This window comes from Saccopteryx bilineata, chromosome 9 (assembly GCF_036850765.1).
Source record: "Saccopteryx bilineata isolate mSacBil1 chromosome 9, mSacBil1_pri_phased_curated, whole genome shotgun sequence".
Taxonomy (NCBI): Eukaryota; Metazoa; Chordata; class Mammalia; order Chiroptera; family Emballonuridae; genus Saccopteryx; species Saccopteryx bilineata.
In genome coordinates, this window is record NC_089498.1 from 3938359 (window position 1) to 3962058 (window position 23700).

Genomic DNA, 23700 nt, shown 5'->3' on the forward strand with positions numbered 1-23700 from the left:
TGGAAAGGCAGGGAAGGGACCCAGGAGACAATAACGGGCAGAGTCTCCAACAAGCCAAGGTCATGGGACGAGGCAGGAAATAAGAAAGCACTGACTGAGCTGGGGGGGCGAAGTCCCGAAGTGTGGGGCACAGCACTGAGGGAGGCAGACAGGCCGCGGGCAGCACGGCCCAGTGTCCCAGGGAGAAAGAAAGCCTGTCCCCCACCATCCTCTTTCCAATCGCCTGGCTGCACCATGAACAGGTGTCTCCCTGCCTCTGCATAGCCACGCGGGTCCTGACCTCTGAGCTTTTCTTTTAGAGAGTAAGGGGGAGAGAGAGAGAGAGGAACATTGATCTGTTGTTCCATTTATTTATGCACTCATTGGTTGATTTTTTAATCTTTTTAAAAATTTAATTAATTGCGTTTACATAAATTCTGGTGTTGCCCCGGATGCATCCCCCCTCCCCCGTATTCCCCTCAACATCTCCCTTGCCCCCTCCCCTTAGCGCCCTCCCCCCTTCCCTTCAGGTTTATCCCACCCTATCATCCCCTTTCCCTCTGTCCGCTTTCCCTCTGGACCCTTTGATCCCGCCTCTGTCTCTGTTCCGCTCCTCAGTTCTCATTGTTCCTTGGATTCCTCAAATGAAGGAGGTCATATGATACTTTTCTTTCTCTGCCTGGCTTATTTCACTTAGCATAATAGTTTCCAGGTCCATCCATGTTGTTGCAAAAGGTAATATTTCCTCCTTTTTCATGGCCCCATAGTATTCCATTGTGTATCTGTACCATTGCTTTTTAATCCACTCGTCCACTGACGGACACTTGGGCTGTTTCCAGATCTTCACTATTGTTACAATGCTGCCATAAACATGGGGGTGCATTTCTTTTTTTTTAGTCGGTGATATGGAGTTCTTGGGATATATTCCCAAAATGGGATGGCTGGGTCACAAGGCAGATCCATTTTTAATGTTTTGAGGAATCTCCATACTGTTTTCCACAGTGGCTGCACCAGTCTGCATTCTCACCAGCAATACAGGAGGGTTCCCCTTTATCCACATCCTCACCAGCACCTATCGTGTGTTGTTTTGTTAATGAGCGCCATTCTGGCTGGTGTGAGGTGGTATCTCATTGTGGTTTTAATTTGCATTTCTCTAATGATTAGTGATGTTGAACATTTTTTCATCTGTCTATTGGCCATCTGTATGTCCTCTTTGGAGAAGTGTCTATTCATTTCTTGTGCTCATTTTTTTATTGGATTGTCTTCCTGGTGTTGAGTTTTACAAGTTCTTTATAAATTTTTTTATTAACCCCTTATCAGACATATTGTCAAATATGTTCTCCTATTGTGTGGTTTGCCTTTTTATTTTGTTCCTATTGTCTTTAGCTGTACAAAAGCTTTTTAGTTTGATATAGTCCCATTTGTTTATCCTGTCTTTTATTTCACTTGCCTGTGGAGATAAATCAGCAAATATATTGCTGCAATAGATGTCGGTGAGCTTACTGCCTATGTTTTCTTCTAAGATGCTTATGGTTTCACGACTTACATTTAAGTTTTTTATCCATTTTGAGGGTTTTCTTATGAATGGTATAAGTTGGTGGTCTAGTTTCATTTCTTTGCAGGTAACTGTCCAATTTTCCCAGCACCATTTGTTAAAGAGATTGTCTTTACTCCATTGTATGCTCTTACCTCCTTTGTCAAATATCAATTGTCCATAAAGATGTGGGTTTATTTCTGGGTTCTCTGTTCTGTTTCATTGATCTATATGCCTGTTCTTATGCCAGTACCAGGCTGTTTTGAGTACAATGGCCTTGTAGTATAACTTGATATCAGGAAGTGTGATATCAAGTTTATTCTTGTGATATCACTTTATTCTTCTTTTTCAAGATTGCTGAGGCTATTCGTGGTTTTTTGGTTTTTTTTTGGTTTCATATAAACTTGGAATATGTGTTCTATATCTTTGAAGTATGTCATTGGTATTTTAATTGGTATTGCATTGAATTTATAAATTGCTTTGGGTAATATAGACATTTTAATGATGTTTATTCTTCCTAACCATGAACACGGTATATGCTTCCACTTGTTTGTATCTTCCTTGGTTTCTTTTATTAATGTTTTATAATTTTCTGAGTACAAGTCTTTAACCTCCTTTGTTAAATTTACTCCTAGGTACTTTATTTTTTTGTTGTTGCAATAGTGAAGGGGATTGTTTCCTTAATTTCTCTTTCTGACAGTTCATTGTTGATATATAAAAATGCCTGTGATTTCTGTGTATTAATTTTATACCCTGCTACTTTGCTGAATTCATTTATCAGGTCAAGTAGTTTTTTGACTAAGACTTTAGGGTTTTCTATATACAATATCATATCATCTGCAAATAATGATAGTTTTTCTTCTTTTTTTCCAATTTGGATGCCTTTTATTTCTTCTTCTTGTCTGATTGCTGTGGCTAGCACTTCCAGAACTATGTTGAATAAGAGTAGTGAATGGGGGCACCCTTGCCTTGTTCCTGATCTTAAAGGGATTGCTTTTAATTTTTCCCATTGAGTATGATGTTGGCTGTGGGTTTGTCATAGATGGCCTTTATCATGTTGAGGTATGTTTCCTGTATTCCCACTTTGCTGAGAGTTTTGATCATGAATGGGGGCTGGATTTTATCAAATGCTTTTTCTGCATCTATTGAAATTATCATGTGGTTTTCCCCCTTCCTTTTGTTTATGTGATGAATCACATTGATTGGTTTACAAATATTGTACCATCCTTGCCTCCCCAGAATAAATCCCACTTGATCATGGTGTATGATTTTTTTTTTCATGTATTGCTGGATCCAGTTTGCTAATATTTTGTTGAGGATTTTAGCATCTACGTTTATCAGGGATATTGGCCTATAGTTTTCTTTCTTTGTGTTGTTTTTGCCTGGTTTTGGAATCAGAATTATGCTCGCCTCATAAAAGGAGCTTGGAAGTCTTCCTTCCTCTTAAATTTTTTGAAATAGCTTGAGAAGGAAAGGAGTTAGTTCTTCTTTGACTATTTGGTAGAATTCCCCTGTGAAGCCATCCAGCCCAGGGCTTTTGTTTGTTGGGAGTTTCTTGATAACTGTTTAGATCTCATTTGTTGTAATTGGTCTGTTTAGGTTTTCTGATTCTTCCAGATTGATTTTTGAAAGATTATGTTTCAAGGAATTTGTTCATTTCACCTAGATTGTCTAGTTTTTTGGCATACAGTTCTTCATAGTATTTTCTTACAATATTTTGTATTTCTGTTGTCGGTTGTTATTTCTCCACTCTCATTTCTAATTTTATTTATTTGAGTCCTCTCTTTTTTTCTTAGTGAGTCTGGTTAAAGGTTCATCGATCTTGTTTATCTGTTCAAAGAACCAGCTCCTGGTTTCATTGATCCTCTGTATTGTTTGTTTAGCCTCTATGTCATTTATTTCCGCTCTGATCTTTTTGTTTGTTTGTTTGTTTTGTTTTGTTTTGTTTTCATTTTTCCGAAGCTGGAAAAGGGGAGGCAGTCAGACTGACTCCCGCATGCGCCCGACCGGGATCCACCCGGCATGCCCACCAGGGGGCAATGCTCTGCCCCTCTGGGGCATCGCTCTGCCGCAATCAGAGCCATTCTAGCTCCTGAGGCAGAGGCCACAGAGCCATCCTCAGCGCCCGGGCTAACTTTGCTCCAGTGGAGCCTTAGCTGTGGGAGGGGAAGAGAGAGACAGAGAGGAAGGAGAGGGGGAGGGGTGGAGAAGCAGATGGGCGCTTCTCCTATGTGCCCTGGCTGGGAATCGAACCCGGGACTCCTGTATGCCAGGCCGACGCTCTACCGCTGAGCCAATCGGCCAGGGTCTCCGCTCTGATCTTTATTATTTCCTTCCTTCTACTACCTCTGGGCTTTACTTGCTGTTCTTTTTCTAGTTCTTTTAGATGGAAGGTCAAGTTTTTATTTGAGCTTTTTCTAGCTTTTTAAGGTGTGCCTGTAGTGCTATGAATTTCCCTCTCAGGACTGCTTTTGCTGTGTCCCATAAATTTTGAGTTGTTGTATGTTCACTATCATTTGTTTCTAGAAAATTTTAAATTTCTTCTTTGATCTCATTGTTAATCCATTCGTTATTTAATAACATGCTGTTTAGTTTCCATATGTTTGAGAATTTTTCAGTTTTTATGTTGTGGTTGATTTCTAGTTTCGTACCACTGTGATCAGAGAAAATGCTTGATATGATTTCAATTTTCTTAAATTTGTTGAGACTGCTTTTGTGCCCTAACATGTGGTCTATCCTAAAGAATGTACCATGAGCACTTGAAGAGAATATATATTCTGCTGCTTTAGGGTGAGAGCTTTTTTTAAAAAAATAAAATATTTCTAGCAAGACAGGGAGGAGGAGGAAGAAAGAGGTTCCTGAAGCTGGTGGCAAAGAAGGCTCGTCCCCTGCTCAGCCTTTGAGGTGGGAACAGGAAGAGGGTCCGAACCTGATGAGGAATGCGACTCTGGGCACCCTTGGCGAGACATGGACGGCCGTGGGAATGCCCCCGGGGTCTCCTGCCAGGTGTTTCTGCCCTCAGCCTCAGTCTTTCAACCTTCCGGTTTCTTCAGGGTTGTTTCTCCGTGGTCTCCCATTTCTGGCCCTGGCTCTGTGTGATGGAGGACTGGGCTGAGCGGAGGTGGGATGCCTTTATTTCAGCTGAGGAACCTGCTCCCAGAGTCCCGGCAATGTTGACTCTGTACAAAGCTGGCTTGTCCAAACATCATCCATCACGATGAACCCGACCGTATTTCCTCAGGTTAAACGGCTTCTTCTTGCAAAGAAGTTCCTGTACTAATATTTACCTTGTATCTTGTAAAAATCATATGGAAGCCGGATAATGACATTGAAAATAGAAAAAGCGAATCAGAGCGAAGGATGGGGCTGAGCTGAGCACCCTTGCTGGGCCCAGGGAAACCTCCTCCTTGTCCCGTCCTCACACCGTGGCAGCCTCGGCCCCCGGCAGCGGAAGGCAAGGGGTAGGCTCCGCAGGTGACCTGGAACTCACAATGCCAGTCTTTCAGATGTAGGCTCAGCCCACGTTTCTCCCAGTGGCCTTGACTATCTAACTTGATAGGAAACCCAGCGGTTGTGTGGTTACAGAGAAGTCTGTTTCCAGGAAATATGAACGAACAATAGTGGGAAAAAGATGATTTTGGTTATCTGCTAAGTGTTCTGCATATTGTTAATAATATCATTCCTTATCTATGGCCATACCACCCTGAACATGTCTGATCTTGTCTGATCTCAATAATATCATTCATTCATTGTCAAACATTTACAGGGCACATACCATGCAATAGATTGTACGGTATGCTAGGTACTAGGGTCCTACTTATTTAGGTATGCGCCCATTTATTCATTCAACAGATATCCTGCATGCGCCCTGGCCAGCTGGCTCAGAGGTAGAGCTTCGGTCCGGCGTGTGGAAGTCCCGGGTTCAATTTCCAGCCAGGGCACACAGGAGAAGCGCCCATCTGCTTCTCCACCCCTCCCCTTCTCCTTCCTCTTTGTCTCTCTCTTCCCCTCCCGTAGCCAAGGCTCCATTGGAGCAAAGTCGGCCTGGGCACTGAGGATGGCTCCGTGGCCTCCACCTCAGGCACTAGAATGGCTCCAGTTGCAGTGGAGCAACACCCCAGATGGGCAGAGCATCGCCCCCTGTTGGGCATGCTGGGTGGATTCCAGTTGGGTGCATGCAGGAGCCTGTCTCTCTGCCTCCCTGCTTCTCACTTCAGAAAAATACAAAAAACCCCAGAAAACAAACAGATATCATGCAGTTTACTGTGGCTCCAGTAGCTCCGAGGCAGGTATTGGAAGAATGGAATACGTGGGTCAGGTTCACTCAATTTTTGCCCCATGAGAGGCCAGGATGAAGGCTCCCTCTATTCTGTCGTTCCTGCCCGTGTGAACTCACTCCGTAATTCCAGCCTACCCTTCCTGAGGGCAGACTGTGAGACCCGGGTCTCAGCACTGACCTGCTCCCTAATTCTCGCTCACAACAGCTCTCTGCTGTAGCCACGATCAGCACCCCACGCCAGAGAGGAGGGAACCGAGGGTCAGTATATGCGAATCACTCCCTCAAAGCTACCAGGCAGCAAAACAGAGCTCAGGCTGTTCACCACAGACACTCACATCTCCCAGAAGGGCAGCTCCTCTTTCTGGAAACTAAAATGGGAAGAGAAGTAAGGAAGGCGAGAAGAGCTGTTACTTTGTGGGTCACAGCTAATTAAAGCATGTTTGTTGGCTGTCAACGGAAATGTTTTCTGATGTAAAAAAAAAAAAAGGACCGGAAATATCACTTCATTTTTAGCAATAACTGCTACCAGCAAGACCATTTTCCTGTTTGTAATATTCTATCATCCCAGGATTCGGGAAGCAGATCACACACACACACACACACACACACACACACACACACAAAACCTCTGAGCACTGGAATGAGAGCCAGCGGGACCGGTGACCCACCTGCAGGATTCAGATATCCCAGCGGTCCCGACAGGCTGACCACCCTTGCCCCTCACACAGGGCACAGTAGCTGGGCACAGCCAGGTCCCCAGCTGCAGAAAACACGGATAACCCGCCGGGGATGCCGCTAGAGACCAGGGCTGGAGGAGCTTGAGTTGGCATTTGTTTTAATAATTAAGAAGAAAACCAGATGAAGCAGCAAGCAACTGGCACAGAGCCCCCCGAAGAGGACCCCGGGGCCTCAGAGAGAAGAACCCAGGCCCAGCGGGGGCTCCTTTTGTCCCGTTCCAGCAGCTACGCGCAGATCCCGAGATGCCTCAGCAGGAGCACGAGGGGAAATGGAGGAGAGAATGTTCCTCCCCTGGCTTCTGAGCTTCAAAAACCAATGCCCTGCCCCGGCCAGATGGCTCGGCTGGTTGGAGCATCATGCCAAAGTGCAGAGGTTGCCAGGCGATCTTCAGTAAGGGCACAAACAGGAACAGAGCTATGTTCCTGTATCTCTCTCTTCCTTATTCTCTCTCTAAACTAAAACAAAAAACAATGCCTTTAGGGAAATAGGATAAATCAAATGCTTGAAGATGAAGGTGGGGCCGTGGTGAGTAGGGCCCACACCCTCCCCCAGGAGGGTGGATTCCAGGCCTTGGGAGAGGGGCCAGCGCAGAGGGGCAGCCCTGCAGGAGACGCCGGTGGTCCTGCAGGGGGCCTTGACCCCTGCACTTTGTACACCTCAGCCTGGCGCCAGACAGCCGAGCCGAGGGCCAGAGCAGCAGGGCCCCCATCCGGGAAGGGCTCGGGGAGGTGGCCAACCACAGAGAGAGGCCTGGGCTCACAGGCAGCTTCCAAGGCGAGGGGGGGTGGGGGTGAGCAGGGCAGGATGCTGGGCCCCCAGCCCTGAGAGAGGACCCCCACCCGGAGCATGGAGGAGGGTCCTTCACGGCAAGCTGGAGGACAGATGGGGCCGTGGGCCCTTGACGAGTGCCCCAGAAATCAGGGGCGGCCCCAAGTTGCCTGAGACGACATGTCTGCCACCCAGCAAAACGGAGGCTCAGAACAGAATTAAATTGAGTAATAAAAGAAAACATAAATAAAATCAGTCCCCTTTCACTGCCAGAGGGAGTCCAGAAGCCGCCAGCGCCCCACCCTGCGCGCAGAGGGTGCTCTGTCCTTACGGAGTGGGGGCCGCTCTCAGCAACTGTCACTGCCTCTGCAGCTTCTTGAAGGTCCCCGGGGCGGCGGGGGGGGGGGGGGCAGGCTATGCAGCAACAGGGCCGTGGTCCCCTCGGGAAGCTCGGGATCCTTCCGCGGCCCAGGGAAGGTTCCTGCACCATTTTAGTGAACTTGTCGGGTGTTCTTTCTTGTAAAAGATAATTAACTTAAAAATTTTTTTAAATTTACTTTTACAGATTGAGAAAGGGAGAGAGGCAGAGAGGATAAAACGAACGAACAAACAAAATATTGATCTGTTCCTGTATGTGCCCTGACCGGGGATTGAACCCACAACCTTTGGGCAGCTGGATGACATTCTAACCAACCAAGCTATCCGGCCAGGGTGAACTTGTCAATTTTAACGTCATTTCCTTCCATGCCAAGACTTTGTGTTTTAGGATGAGGGAGAAAAAAAATGAAGGGAGACGGGAGACAGGAGATGGGGGAGGGGGAGAGAGAGAAAGGGGAGGAGATTAATGGACGGCTGGGGAACAGGGCCGCTAAAGCTCTTGCTGTGTCAACAGGTGCTTACGAAAGGCTCCCAGGTCCTCCCCCACCACCAGTATTTCATAAAAGCCAAGTAACAGTCATACACACAGTAATAGGAAGGTCACAACCTCGAAGTTCAGGATGGCGCTTCGAAGAAAGCAGTCTTGACGTCTCTGTGTATTTACACACACGTTGGCCTCATATTTCTCATTTGTCCTCAGGTCACAGGGTGGGGACCAACTTTTGAGACCTTCTGTCAGAGACTGTGAGCCCTAGCAGGGTGCCTGGTGGCCTGTGAGCTCACAGCCCCCCCCCCCATCTATGGTTTCCTTGGCAACCACAGCCCGAAGGGTGTCCTCCAGAGGCGCCTGGGCAGCTTGCATGCTCCAAGCAAGTGCTTTCTCAGCAAAGCCATTGGCTCCAGGCTGTGCCCTCTGGCTGCTGCAGAAGGCCAAGGATGTGGGCAGAGCCCCAGGCAGCCGTGGGGGCGGGCATCGCCCAGAGCTCTGGGGAACCCCTTCTGCCTGCACCTGTGTCTCTGCTGCCTCTTAGCAACTGGCGGTGGCGTCAACACGAATGGGGCTGCCAGAGTGGGGCTGGATTCTATTTCAGCACTTCGGACATCTTCTGAAGAGGCCCCCTTTTTCTCGCCAGTGGGGTGCCCCTGAGCCCAGGGTGAGCCTCGCGACACAGGCAGGGTGGACCCTGCCCCGGTAGCAGGGCCAGTCTGCTCCTCCCAGGCCCCTATGCCGGGCGCCTCCGGAGTGTGAGATGTCATATCTGGGGTGCCCTGGCAACTACTCCACCAAGGATTCCAGCAGGTGCCAAGTTTCCGGTCTCAGGGGAAATGACCTCAGAGCTTTGGATGTGGCTGGCAGGCTACCGCCAGACTTCAAGTCCCCTGGCAGGCACCTGTCACCCAAGCTGAACAGTCATCCCTTCCCCTGCCACAGACCTTCCCGAAGGGAGCAGAGGGTTCTGGGAAAGACAAGAAGCTTCCAGGGTGAGGCGTCGGAATTCCAAAGCCCCTCTTTGAGTGTTTGGATCCTGGAAGTCTGCAAGTGGCTGTCCTGTCGTGCCAGTGCAGTTTGGGCGAGCGGGAGAGGCCTGGGCGAGACCCTCTCTTGCCCCAGGGACCAACCACTACACCCCGTGGGGGGAGAGACATTGAAATACGGGCTCCAGGGCCTGCAACCCCCCACCCACCCCTGCCCTTTCCATCCCCGGTAACGACTGTGACTGTTGTCAGGGAGTCTTGACAGGGGAGGGAACTCGGGCCAGAGGGGTTATTTGTGACCCATCCACAGACGGGGACCAAAGCCACCTGGGTGTTTTGGGCAGAAGGAGCTGCACTCGTGGGTCAGCGTGCACAATGCAGAAAAGCCAGGGTCTGTCTGAAGTTCAAATTCCGGACCCACCTCCTTCGGGTTGTGTGACATCCCTGCACCTGTGCCTCCGTGAGAAAACGGAGGCAATCATTATGTCCACCTCCAGGGTCGTCCTGGGGGGTTAACGAGATAATGGATATGGAACCCTGGGCGCAGCGGCCTCGCCCACAGAGTGCGCCATTCAGCTTCACGGGGTTCCTGCTGGGGGCCTCGTGTAGACTGGAGGGGCGTCCGGCCTGAGCTCAGTCATCCCGGCCCCTCTCCTCCCTGTGTCTCCTGCGTCCGGCCACGGGTCTTTCAGATCTAATTTGCTCTATAATTTCGGTTGCTAAGCAATAGTGCCATTTTCCATATTGGCTAAGCATTAAAAAATATGTGAGTACCATGACAGAGCCTGGCATAGGGCCAGGCCCCGGGGGGCTGGCTTTCTGCTCTTTGTTCTGTAACAGGGGAGGGTTTTTCCTTCTTTCTTTTTTTCTTTCTTTCTTTCTTTTTTTAATCAAATAAACCAGCCGGCCACACACTCTCCGCCCTCAGGGTAATCTCTCACAGTCTGTAGTCGGGTCTGATTCCCCCACGGGAATGGAGAAGAGTCTAGTACCCAGAGGGGATCAGGCCGAGGTGACTAAGGACGCCTCTGAGATCAGCAGCTGCTGGGACAGATGACGCCCCACCCGTGCGTTAGCATTGGGCACCAGGGGACCAGCCCAGGAGCACATCAGCTGCCGCCTAGCTCCCCGGGAGCCTGTCCGGTTCCTATTAACGGAGACTAATCATGTGCTGTTTGGAAGCACTGGCTGTTCCAGCTCTGGTAAAGACATCATGACCAGGCATACGTGCGACGTGTTTGCGTTTCCAAGTCGTAGGTCGCAAACGGTATCGTTTTCTGTTTCCTCAGCAGCGTCTCCTAAGCAGGAAGCGTCTCCTGCCCTGTTTGCTGGATCCTGGGTCGGGGGTTTCATTCCGGCAAACAAAGTTCTCAGGCCACGAAAGGAAAGGAACACAACATTGGGAGTCGAGAAAGCTGGGTTTTTCCCCGCTTCCGTGGTGACGATAGACCCGGCGAGGTGTTTCAGGCACTGGACTAGGAGCTCCCTTCCCAGGACCTCGTTTCCTCCTCCCCACGCCGGCGCGGTCCCCACGATTTGAGTCTTTGGCTCAGTGATCGGATCCAGTTGCTGTCCCCTCGTGAAGGCTTGGGTTTCCTTTTCCCCTTAAGAGTTTCCAGGAAATAAAAATACTAATTGTCAACATCTGTCCCTTAAATAGGAGATTAAAAACATTTTCTTTTATCTTCACCTTTGATGGGCTGCCTGCCCCCGCCCCAAGGGGCGCCCCCGCTTCTGCTGCCTATAACGCCCCTGCACGTTGGTGTCGTCGACCTCAGACACCACCTCGCCCTCCACAGTCCTGCAGGGGGTGGCCTTTCGGATGGGATTCACGGAGGGGCTATTCGTTGTCCAGGGCGTCACCAAGATCCAAGTCCTCTCCTTCTTCCAGCAGGGGGTGGTAGGTGGTGACCTCAGCAGGGTCTCCTACTCCTGGGCCAGCACTGCCCATCTGCCCAAGTCTGGGCAGGGTGACTCCAGGTGCGGCAGGATCCCTCTGAGCTGTTCCAGCTTGCATGGCACAGCATGGCACAGCTTGGCACAGCACGGCACAGCACGGCACAGCATGGCACAGCACGGCACAGCCTGGCACAGCCTGGCACAGCACGGCACAGCATGGCACAGCCTGGCACAGCACGGCACAGCATGGCACAGCGCGACTCCACCTCACTCAGTCTGCCCTCCGAGAGGCCTGCAGATTCCTCATGAATCCAAGTCCGTCTCCAAGGATTGGACTGTAGGTCTCGGCTCCGAGAGTGTCATCTCAGCAGCTCCTGTCTCAGCGCTCTGCGAGGTGACCCCTGGGGCGCTCTCCTCAGTCTGGGGGGACCAGTCCTTGTCTAGCTCTCCCTGGTTGGGCAGAGCTAGCTCGTCCGGCTGGGCCCGGACGCCTGCCGGGACCTTGCTGAGGTCCCGGGATCTGGGAGCACTCAACTCCACGGTCAACCCAGAGCTGGCGGTCTGGTTTTGTAGACCACTTACTTCCTCCGCGCGGGTCTTCTTCACGAAGACCAGCTCCTCCTGGAGAGCCTCGGTCTCTGTCCCTAGCTGCGGCCGAGTGAAACTGAGGTCCTCAGTGACCTTTAGGAGCCCACTGATGTCACTCGGCACGGACGGGCGCATGGCCAGCTCTGTCTCATACTTGAATCTGGACTCGTCAGCGGCAGGACGGGCACTGTCAGTCTGCAGAACGATGCTGGCATCATCCACAGAGCTTGCAAAGATCTGAGCCCTCAGGTCCTCGATGGCCTTGAAGTAATGCCCCCCAGACTCTGGCTGGGGCCCCTTCTCCAGGTGCACCCAGAGTTCGCTGTCCCGTCTCTACTTATGGGTCCCCAGGCTCCTCACCCTCTCCAGGTGGGAGGCCAGGAGGTCATGCAGACATTGCAGAGTCTCCTTCCCACTCTAGATGCCCGCTATGCCCACCGGTCCCCTGGGAACCCCCGCAGCCAGGCCTCTGGACCCCCAGGGGGCCGGACACTGGTGGAGTGGGCGGGGTACAGAGACCTGGGAGCCTGCACAGTCTGTGATCTCGATAGCTAGAGACGCATCCATGCCTCTTCTGTCCTCCCCCCTCTTTGATTTTCAAGTTCCTGTGCACCAGCCGAGGGTGTTGCCAAATATCACGCTGCCCACCGCAGGACCCGGGCTTACTTTCTCTTCCTCCTCTTCGTTTTGTTGCGTGGTGTTTGTTTTAGAACGAGGAACAGGCTGAGAGAAAATAAAGTAGTGGATTACAATGCCACTCTTGTCTTGAAGATACCAGATCTGGGCTCCTTGGGTGACAAATAAAACACCTTTTTTTTTTCTCCCTCAGAATCAAAAATGAGTGTTCCAACAGAACCGGTATGCGAACGTTTGCAGCAGCGCTGCGCACAGTAGGCCAGCAGTGGGAGCGACCACGTGTCCACCAACAGAGGGGTGGGCGAACAAAATGCAGTCTATACATCCAACGGAGTATCAGTCAGCATCAAAAAACAAAGGGCGGCCTGACCAGGCGGTGGCACAGTGGATGGAGCGTTGGACTGGGATGCCGAGGACCCAGGTTCGAGACCCCGAGGTTGCCAGCTTGAGCGCGGGCTCATCTGGTTTGAGCAAAAAAAAGCTCACCAGCTTAGACCCAGGGTCGCTGGCTCCAGCAAAGGGTTACTCGGTCTGCTGAAGGCCCACAGTCAAGGCACATATGAGAAAGCAATCAATGAACAACTAAGGTGTCGCAATGCGGAACGAAAAACTAATGATTGATGCTTCTCATCTCTCCATTCCTGTCTGTCTGTCCCTGTCTGTCCCTCTCTCTGACTCTCCGTCTCTGTCAAAAAAAAAAAAACACCCAAAAAACAAAGGGCGGATACATGTTACAAAGAGGATAAACCTTGAAAACATTGTGTTAAGTCAAAAAAAATAAGGGGGGTGGGGTGGGCAGACACAAAGAGGCACATCCTGTGTGACTCCACTCACATGAAATACCCAGAGGAGGTACCTCTGTGGGTCAGGGGGCAGATGAGTGGTCGCCAGGGGCTTGGGGGAGGGGGAACAGGAAGTGACTACGCAGCGTGCATCGGGTTTCCTGTCGGGGCGATGAAAAAGTTCCAGAACCCAGTAGCAGTGATGACCTCACAACATTGTGAACGTACTAACAACGGTCACTAACAGTAAAATTGATGCTATGGGTAATTTTTCCATAACTTTTAAAAACCAACTTTCCTTTAAAGCAAATCTTTTTCAGAGATTTTTTTGAGTACTATCTCAAATTAATATTTACCCTATATTCCTCGAAAAAGAAAATTACTCAATGATGCCCTGGCCGGATAGGTTGGTTGGTTAGAGCGTTGTCCCTGATATGCAAAGGTTGCGAGTTCGATCCCTGGTCAGGGCACAGAGATGGATAGATGTTTCTGACTCTCTCTCTCTCTCTCTTTCTCTCTCTCTCCCTGCCTCTCTCTCCAAAATCAATAAATAAAATTTTAAAAAGAGAGAGGAAAAATTATCTGATGAAGATGTTGGTTCTTCATCAGATATGACGAATGTGTATGCATTCGTCAAAACTCCTTGGATTGTACTTACTGTCTGTGTGCTTCACTGTATGTAAATCTTGCCTTAATAAAAATCAGCCAGTCAAGAGTAACAGAAGGCCCTGGATGGTTTGCTCAGTGGATAGAGCATCAGCCCCACGTATAGACGTCCTGGGTTCAATCCCCAGTCAGGGCACACATGAGAAGCAACCATCTGCTTCTCTTTCCCTCCCTCTCCCCCTTCTCTCCTTCTCCTCCCACAGCCAGTGGCTCGATTGGTCTGAGTGCTGGCCCTGGGCACTGAGGATAGCTCGGTTGATTTGAGCATTGGCCCCAGATGGGGTTGCCTGGTGAATCCCAATCAGGGCACGTGCAGGGAGTCTGTTTCTCTGTCTCCTCTCCTCTCACTTAAAAAAGAAAACGAACAAGTAAATAAACAAACCAAAGGGTAAGAGAAAATACAATTATGCCACCTATAAACATAATCTGTGGCAATGTGATATTGTGACACTTAGAGGATGGATGACACAGCTTCTGGGAACCCAAGAATTCATCTGTATCGCTGTGCAGAGCTCTAAGAGGCGCATCATAAAGTTATGTAAAGGACCGCTCACGTCTCCAAGGGGTCACATGTGGAATCGCAATCAGGGTAGCTGCTCAGCAGTCGGAAGGTCACAGCATGTCCCCGTTGCTGATGTCACAGCAGTGGGGAGCTTGCTCCCTGGTCCCAGGAAGTCTGAACATAGTTTCAGGAGTTCTTTGGCGGGAAGTGAATAACCACTTGCAGATAAAATGCTTACTACTGTTACATGGTTAGCTTATCCATTGCTACATCCCTCCTTCGCCTTGCCTGCTACAACAACTCTTGTTACTGTATCTGACAAATGCATCAGTGAAAGATCTTCTTCATGTTTGAATTAATTGCATCCAGTGAGACTGTCCTCAAACTGATGCGGATGCTTAACAACACTCACCAAATGTTTACTGAACATAAAGTACCTGGGATTATAATATCAGCACTCGACTCGGTTCTGTGCACCTCATTTCTCGTTAACTAGATTCCTCAGTTATTTATATCCTTGATAAAGACTGTGAACACTAGCAGTTCCCAAGAAACTGGGTCAGTTTAGTGTTTAGCTCCTCCGGCTTTTTCTTTCAGACCAGATAGAAATGGGGTTATATGAACAACCCTTTAAAATGGCCTAAGTGGCCGGGTAGCTCAGTGGGTTAGAGCGTTGTCCCGAAACGCCAAGGTTGAGGCTTTATACCAGGTCAGGGCACAGACTGGAAGCAACGAATGAATGCTAACTAAATAGAGCAACAAATAGATGTTTCTCTCTCTCTCTCTCCATCTCTTTTGCTAATGTCAATCAATTAAAAAAAATTTTTTTTAAAGGATATATTTTAAATGGCCTAAGTCAAACAGTACCAACTTCAGGAAAACCAAAGAGCTGTTAAAAAAAAACAACAACAAAACAAACAAACAAACAAAAAAAACCACATAATTTAAAAAACATTTTTGGCTCTGCAGTGAACATTTATATTGTCAAAATAGTCATCCCGCTTCTTAAATTTAAACTTTTATCGTCTCCAGTTAGACAACACACAGGTATATAACTTTGATTAGAGGACAGAAAATAAATAAATACTGTTAACTTGGTCAACGTCAAAGTACAAGTTCAAATCACAGGAGGTGGAAGACAGAAGGGAGAGGAAGAATTCAGGACGAGGGGGCTAATTTCATCTCACAAAGAGGGGGCCGAAAGACAAGGCATAATTAACGGAACCAGGAGGGAAGGTGGGGGTGTGCGACCACAGGCACCTGGACAAACACACCACCTGACCAACATCCCCGCCCCTCTGTCTCCTAGCAACAGACACCCGGTTTGTCCAGGGCCTCCGTGTGCCCCGCCACCGGCCGTGGACCATTCACCAACCGATGGCTCAACTCCCTGGACGAACGAGATCATCACTTTCGATCCTGTCTATGACAGTTGGGTGGGCAGACTTTCTCCATGGCGACACTACTGACATTTTGGACTGGCTAATGCTCTGTTGTGTGTGTAGGGGGTGGGGGTGGAGGCTGTCCTGTGACTCTCTCCACTGGATGGATGTCAGAAACCCTTCCACCTCCATGACGTTCAAAACCACTTGAAAGGATCCACCAATACATTTCTTGGCGAAGTTGGAAGTGATTTTTTCGCAGGCCAAGAAATTGTTGCTTTTTATTACGGTCCCTTGTATACCCCTTGATTAAAAAAAAAAAAGAGTGTGACTGAATTACTTTAGTAAAACTGTAAAAGAGGCCCTGGCCGGTTGGCTCAGTGGTAGAGCGTCGGCCTGGTGTGCAGGAGTCCCAGGTTTGATTCCCGGCCAGGGCACACAGGAGAAGCGCCCATCTGCTTCTCCACCCCTCCCCCTCTCCTTCCTCTCTGTCTCTCTCTTCCCCTCCCGTGGCCAAGGCTCCATTGGAGCAAAGTTGGCCCGGGCGCTGGGGATGGCTCCTTGGCCTCTGCCTGTGGCACTAGAATGGCTCTGGTCGCAACAGAGCGACGCCCCAGATGGGCAGAGCATCGCCCCCTGGTGGGCGTGCCAGGTGGATCCCGGTCGGGCGCATGCGGGAGTCTGTCTGACTGCCTCTCCGTTTCCAACTTCAGAAAAATACAAAGCGCAAAACAAAACAAAAAATTGTAAAGGAAAACTTAAAGGAAGAAAAGGTGACATAAGGACATTTTTTTCTTTGTAGCCTTGGATGAGTGAGCACCTCTAGTGAGGAAGGACATTTTGCCTCCCGTCCTGTCCTGCTGGTCTCTGCCATTGCGAGCCGCGTCAGACTCCGAAAACCAGCTTTGCGGCCAGAGGGCGTCTCAGAAAATGAAAGAGCGCACTCTGATTTGAAATCACACCCGTGTGCCCTTGACAAGCACAACGCTCTTCCGAAAGGAGAGAGAGTGAGGGATGCCCTAACCCCAGTCAATTCCAAATGCCTTTCAGAGATTTTCAACAGAAATAAGACACGAGCGCGTCGCACAGCGGTGGACCTGTCGCGTCCACTCTGACCTCCATCCCGAGCCAGCGGACTGGCGGACACGGTCATTGCAGACAGGACTCCAAAGACACCAAAGCAGAAGCTTGTGTTCCCAACGGGACAAGCGACTTCTTTGGAAAATGCAGTTTCTCCCCTCAAATGACTGTCAACAGATCAACAATTCCAGACATGTGACCAACCGGTCCCTGGATGAAGCCACCGTCCAGCTCTTCACAAGATGCTCCCTCCGACTGAGAAACAAAACAATGTTATTTTGCCCAGGCTGCTTCATGCTTATCGTAAGAAGCACAGCTCGCCTGACCAGGCGGTGGCGCAGTGGATAGAGCGTCGGACTGGGATGCCGAAGGACCCAGGTTCAAGACCTCGAGGTCGCCAGCTTGAGCACGGGCTCATCTGGTTTGAGCAAAAAAAGCTCACCAGCTTGGACCCAAGGTCACTGGCTTGAGCAAGGGGTCACTTGGTCTGCTGAAGGACCGCGGTCAAGGCACATATGAGAAAGCAATTGATGAACAACTAAGGTGTCACAACAAAAAACTGATGATGCTTCTCATCTCTCTCCATTCCTGTCTGTCCCTATCTATCCCTCTCTCTGACTCTCTCTCTGTCTCTGTAAAAAAAAAAAAAAAGAAGCAGCAAAGCTCTGGCTTCTGACCTTCTGACCAGCCACATGGCTCTCACCAAGTCCATGGGGTATCTGGTTACCGTATTTCCCCAGGTAGAAGACACATCCTTTTCCAAAAAATTTGGGGTCTAAGAACTGGGTGCGTCTTATACAGTGGTTGTAGTTTTTTTTATTATTTAATTTTTTTAATTTAATTGTGTTTACATAGATTCTAGGGTCACCCCGAATGCATCACCCCTCCCCCCTATTTCCCTCAACATCTCCCTTGCCCCCCTCCCTACAGCGCCCTCCCCCCTTCCCTTCAGGTTTATCCCATCCTATCATCCCCTTTCCCTCTGTCCTCTTTTCCTCTGGTCCCTTTGATCTCTCCTCTGTCTCAATTCCGTTCTTCAGTTCTCATTGTTCCTTGGATTCCTCAAATGAGGGAGGTCATATGATACTTTTCTTTCTCTGCCTGGCTTATTTCATTCAACATAATAGTTTCCAGGAAACAGCCCAAGTGTCCGTCGGTGGACGAGTGGATTAAAAAGCTGTGGTACACATATGCAATGGAATACTATGGGGCCATGAAAAAGAAGGAAATATTACCTTTTGCAACAATATGGAGGGTTGTAGATTTTTTTACTTGCATTTCCCACTTTTTCGCACAAATGAGGGGTTGTATGAATTTTATGATGAATAAAGCTTGAGTTCAATAACTTTATGCAATACATTTTATTTTCAAATTCCGGGCCCCCAAATTAAGGTATGTCTTATACATGGGGAAATACAGTAGTTCTTCAGGCCCAGCAAGGTCCTGTCTTCAACCTGCTTTTTATGTGACAATCCCACTGTTTCTACTTTCTTTCTTTTTGTGTGTGTGTGTATGACAGAGACTGAGAGAGACAGAGAGAGGGAGAGATAGGAACAGACAGACAGGAAGGGAGAGAGATGAGAAGCATCAATTCTTTGTTGCAGCTCCTCAGTTGCTCACTGATTGCTTTCTCCTATGTGCCCTGACTGGGGGGCTCCAGCAGAGCGAGTGACCCCTTGCTCAAGCCAGCAACCTTGGGCTCAAGCTGGTGAGCTTTGCTCAAACCAGATGAGCCTGCTCTCAAGCTGGTGACATTGGGGTCTTGAACCTGGGTCCTCTGCGTCCCAGTCCGACGCTCTATCCACTGCGCCACTGCCTGGTCAGGCTCCCTCTGCTTTCTTAAAGCGTCCTCACTGTCTGGTGCCTCGCAGCCCCCTGCCTGGTGCCCACACGGGGGGGGGGGGTTTGATACGTCCATGTTATTATGGAGGACGGACAAGACCGGATGCTCCCATCAACTCCTGGCTCCCCAGCGTGGGGCCCCAAGACTAACCCTTCCTCCCTGCCATCTCGTCTTGCTGACCTCACTGGATTCTGAGGTCCTGTTGGGGTGCTATTGTCACCAAGCCCCACAGCAAGTGGGCCCCAAGGGGAAGATTCTGACCCTCTCCAGGTGTTCCCACTGGACAAGGCTCTCCGAGGGCGTCGCAGCTCCGGGTCGGGAAGACCCGCCTGGGCCCGCGGAGATGTCATGGCTGGTGGCTCGGAGGGCCGCGGCTCCCACCAAGAGGGGCATCCCCCATGAGGAGGAGGGGGCACCCCTCCACCTGGGGCGACAGGATGGATGCCAACAGCGCCAGGCTCAGCCCCTGCGAGCATCCTAACATGTGTGAGGAAGACTGTGTCTCTCCAATAGCGCCGAGTCGCAGAACCCAATCCCACTGGCCTGGCTTAAGTCGATCACAGGGTCAGGCGAGTGGGTTCCGATTGGCCCTGAGTGGGCCTGGGCCCCCCACCTCCTGCCTGGATCACAGGCACTGGTGGTGGTGGTGGGGGACAAAAGCCAGGTGTTGGGGTTCTCCACGTCCGGGTGATGGATGGCAGGCAGACAAGAACTTTTCTCTGCAGACGCTGCTGGACGGACAGGCACAGCGACCAAAAGAGGAAAAGATGAGGACAAACTCCAAGAACCACAAAGTCACTCAGAATCCTTAGACGGAGGTGTCCTTGGTCCCCACCTCTCCATTCCACTGTGTCACCTGCTCTTTTTAACTTTGTGATTGCGTCTAGTGTAGCCCACGCTCTGAGCTCAGCAGGGAGGTCTGCCGTCACACTCGGGACCAAAAGTGAGGATGCTGGGAAAAGTCTCAACGCCAGTGACCGAACCGCCGCAGGAAGATGTCGTCTTGGACCCCACTCCCAGGTGAGGCCTGCTCGCCACCCCCACCCCACGCAGCAGAGCCGGAAAACTGTCCTCCCGTGGAAGAGGTGTAGACAGCCGGGGCCTGTGTCTCTCACACTCTCTCCCGTCTCTGTGCGGGAAGTCCCTCACCCTGGAGGCACCCCCCCTGCTCCCCGCAGGGGTTGGCTGTGCCTGGTTAAAGGTGGGACCTTGGGGGGGGGGTCACTTACCTGTCAAGCACCGCGGGGTCCAGGGAGACTGGATGGTGGGACTTCAGGCGGCTGAACTACAGTGGAGGAAATCCTATAGATCTGGGTGTCCCTCCTAGGGTTAACTACTCACTCTGACTGAGCCTCCGTATTTGGGGGGATTTCATTTAAAAGAATGACTGCATTTCAAATACCCACCTGGGAGTTTGGTTTAAGTTAGGCACCCAGCAGACATGTTTTGTTATCATTAATAGATGCGACTTATTTACGGAGGCGGGGCCCGGGGATCAGGGAGCTGCGTTGCTGGCTGACTTCTGCCGGGTCCCTGCCCCTGGCGGACGGTGAGGGGTAGATGAGGTGTAGTCTGAGAGCCTGGGGACCCCCAGTGAGGGTGTGACGGATGTCCGATGCCAGAGAGGCCGGTGTGCCTGCGTGCACACAGGTGTGTGTCTGTGTGTGTGTGTGTTTGGAGGGGAGCATGAGACTGCGTGTGTCCCTTTGTGCTAGGGGGAGGTGTTACCTGCAAAACCCAAAACCCAGGCAGGCAGACTCTTGCAGCTCCCTGCCAACGTGTCCCTGGCGGTATCACTTCTGCATTTGGGGAACCCTGGGCCACAAGCAGGGGGACCCCTTGGGGCCCCCTTGCTGTGGGGCTGCAGGGAACAGAGGGGCTGGGTTGCTAGCCGGTGCTGGCCACCCCTCTTCTTCCTCGGGTTGCCTGAAGGCACAGGGGGCTGGGTGGGCCCTGGGGGAGTCCTCAGCAACTCTATCTCCGTGGAAAAGGGACCAGCAGGCTCCGGCCCTCCTGCGGGGTGCTGGCTGGTTCCCCAGCTAAATTGGATCCGGCTGTTGCCCGGGAATCTGATATCAGCAAATGTGTTCCCGGGCAGCCAGTCCTTCCTACTGCGGGAAGCCTCAGGCCCGAGCAGCGGCCGGATGTAGATCTGGGAGGAGTCCTAGGCCTGTGGAATCCCAGGAGAGCAGTTTTGGGGGGCCGTGAAGAGGACGCTGTTCGTCTCAGAGCTCGGGGAGGGCAGGATTGGAATGTATGCTTTCAAGATGTCTCCAGCCTGGCTGGGCAGTCCAGTTGGTTAGAGCATCAACCCGATATGCCAAGGTCGTGGGTTTAATCCCCAGTCAGGGCACACACAAGACTCAAACAGTGAATGCATACATAAATGGGAGAAAAATTGATGTTTCTCTCTCTCTCTCTCTGTCTCTTTCTCTCTCTTCCTCTTTCTGTAAAATCAATAAAAATAACAAACAAACAAAAATAACGACTTCTCTAGTGATGGAATGGAGGGCAGTGGGACAGGCTGGGGAGAAGAGCGGGGCTGAGCAAAGCCCACCCGGGCGGGAGAGGCGGAGCCCGGAATCCTCTAGGAGGACGGCAGAGGGCTGATGGGGAGAGAGAGTCGAGGCAGAGCCAGAAGAACCATGTCTATTTCTTCCTGCCACAGTGCGGAATGATCTCACGATGCTGACTGCTCGTCTTTCTTCCCCACCGGAGGGTGAGTCCCATCGAGGCGATGCGCCCCCGCCTCCCCCCCTCGTAATCATCATCGCTGCCCCCCTTACACGCACCTGGGGTTCGGTGTTTGAATGAGTGAGTGAGGGAGTGACAGGCGTGTCTCGTTTCCTAGGGCTGACTGAGGCACCCGGGCTCTGGTGCCAGTGAGGGGCCACCGTCGAGGTTCTTTCTGTCCCCTGTCCTCTCGCTCGCATCTGGCTGCGGACACCAGCTCTACGTGGGCAGCCCTGCAGGGAGCTGGACAGGACGCCAACCACAGGGGCCCCAGTGCAGGAAGGCTCTGCCCACCACCCGTGCCTTCCCTGTGGAATGCCACCCGACTGGGCTGCGTGCAAAGTGGCCCTCAGGCCACACCCCCGGGCCCCAGCACCGACCTTGTCCCCAGGCTGGCCCTGGGTGGATGAGGACAGCTCAGCTCTGGGTCAGGGCCCGTCAGAAATGACAGGCTGGGCCTCTGTGAGACTCGGTTTCTTCATTTGCACAGGTGAGAACAGTGGTCATTAGTCATGGGGGCGGGGGGGACAGTGAGCAGTGGAGGAAGACTGGGATGGAGCCAGGACAGGCCTGGGTTCAAATCTCCCACTTCTTGACTTCTCAGCCTTGTGACTGGGCAAGTCACTTAACCTCAGTGAGCCCGTGTCTCACCTGTGACATGGGCGTGAAGTCGGCCCTGCAGGGCCACGAACAACGTCATGGTCCTCAGTGCTTGCCCCTGGAGAGCCGTGTTTCTGGGGACCCCGTGAAGATCGGGAGTCTGGGCCTCTCTGTCCCCTCGGCTTCCACGCCCCCGTCCCTGCCTGCTCCAGCCACTGCCGCCAACCGCCAGCCTGCGTTCGGGAGGGGACGAGGACCACGCTTCCTCGGCCACCGCCGCCAACCGCCAGCCAGCGTGCGGGAGGGGACGAGGACCACGCTTCCTTGCGCTGAGGGTGCCTCCCGGGAGCTGTGAGTGCCACGTCCACGAGTCGCATCAGCGAACCCGCCAGGGAAATGGGCACGTCTATCCCCGGGGTGGGGGGGTGTTCCCAGGGACGCGGTGTCCGTCACAGCCCACGGTCCTTTTGAGGGAGGTTTTATTTCCCCCATTTCAGAGTTGTGGGGCATCCTGGACATTGTGGCGCCTGTCTGTGCAGTGAGTCTGTGGGTTCTTTCTGCTCTGACCGTCTGTGTTCCCACAACACCTCTGAGGTCCCACACTAGAAGAGCCAGAACACTCCAGTTCCCAGCACGGGGCTCCACCCAGGGGACGTGGAAAGTCTAAGGCTAGCTCCGTGCGGGCCTGGTTCCCATCCCTGCCAACCACGGCTCTGACCACCCAGACAGGACCTGCTCCCGATACTGTCCTCGTGCCTGTCCCCTAAGCTCCTACCAGCCTCCTCCTGCTCAGTCTCCTAGACAGCCAACGAGTGTCCCAACTTCCTGACCACCCAGACAGGACCTGCTCCCGATACTGTCCTCGTGCCTGTCCCCTAAGCTCCTACCGGCCTCCCTCCTGCTCAGTCTCCTAGACAGCCGACGAGAGTCCCAACTTCCTGACCACCCAGACAGGACCTGCTCCCGATACTGTCCTCGTGCCTGTCCCCTAAGCTCCTACCGGCCTCCCTCCTGCTCAGTCTCCTAGACAGCCGACGAGAGTCCCAACCTCCCTGCCAGCCCCCCCTCCTTGGGTTAGAGGGGCGGTTTCCACCTCCTGCCCAGAGGCGGTGCAGGAGTCAGGGGCTGCTGGGACACGGAGTTTTCTGGGTGTCTGGTCCCAACAAGCTAGCTCACCCCCAGCCCCCGGGCCTGCCTACTGTCTCTGTTTCTGCTTTCAGCACGAGCTGCAGGCTCCCGCCAGCCCCACACACCCACCAAAGCAGCACGCCCTGCCTGCATAATCAGCAAGAAATTGGGCCTCCAGGTGCAAGGCGGTCCTCGTGGCCATCTCCCCAGAACCAGGGGTCACGGGGCACGGCTTCCCGCCGTCCCTGCCTCCACGCTCACACCCCTCTGCTGGGTGAGGGGCGCCCAGCACCCATGCACTAAGTACTTGCTGAGCATCTACTACGTGTCACGTGGTGCTGTGTGTCAGGAATGCAGTTATGAAAAAAGAAGTCCTGTGGCCCAGACCAGAGGAGAAGCTGGACGTTATAAATAGCCATCCCGGCGAGCGCTCGATGACAGCGGGGCCCCACGCGCCCTCGGCCCTCATCTCCGCCGCGGGGACTTCCTGAAGGCCTGTGTGTGCCGGGCTGTTCCGAGACTGGACATCAGACAGACTGAGGAGCTGTGGGCTGGGCTCAGACGTCAGACAGAGTGAGGAGCTGTGGGCTGGGCTGACGTCAGACAGAGTGAGGAGCTGTGGGCTGGGCTGACGTCAGACAGAGTGAGGAGCTGTGGGCTGGGCTCAGACGTCAGACAGTGAGGAGCTGTGGGCTGGGCTCAGACGTCA

The 23700-nt window shown here is 51.9% G+C and overlaps 1 pseudogene; it reads right to left on the reverse strand.

Moving 5' to 3' along the window:
• Window positions 1–10154: 10154 nt before the first annotated feature.
• On the reverse strand, window positions 10155–12206 carry LOC136313277 (keratin, type I cytoskeletal 18 pseudogene; annotated as a pseudogene).
• Window positions 12207–23700: the final 11494 nt, after the last annotated feature.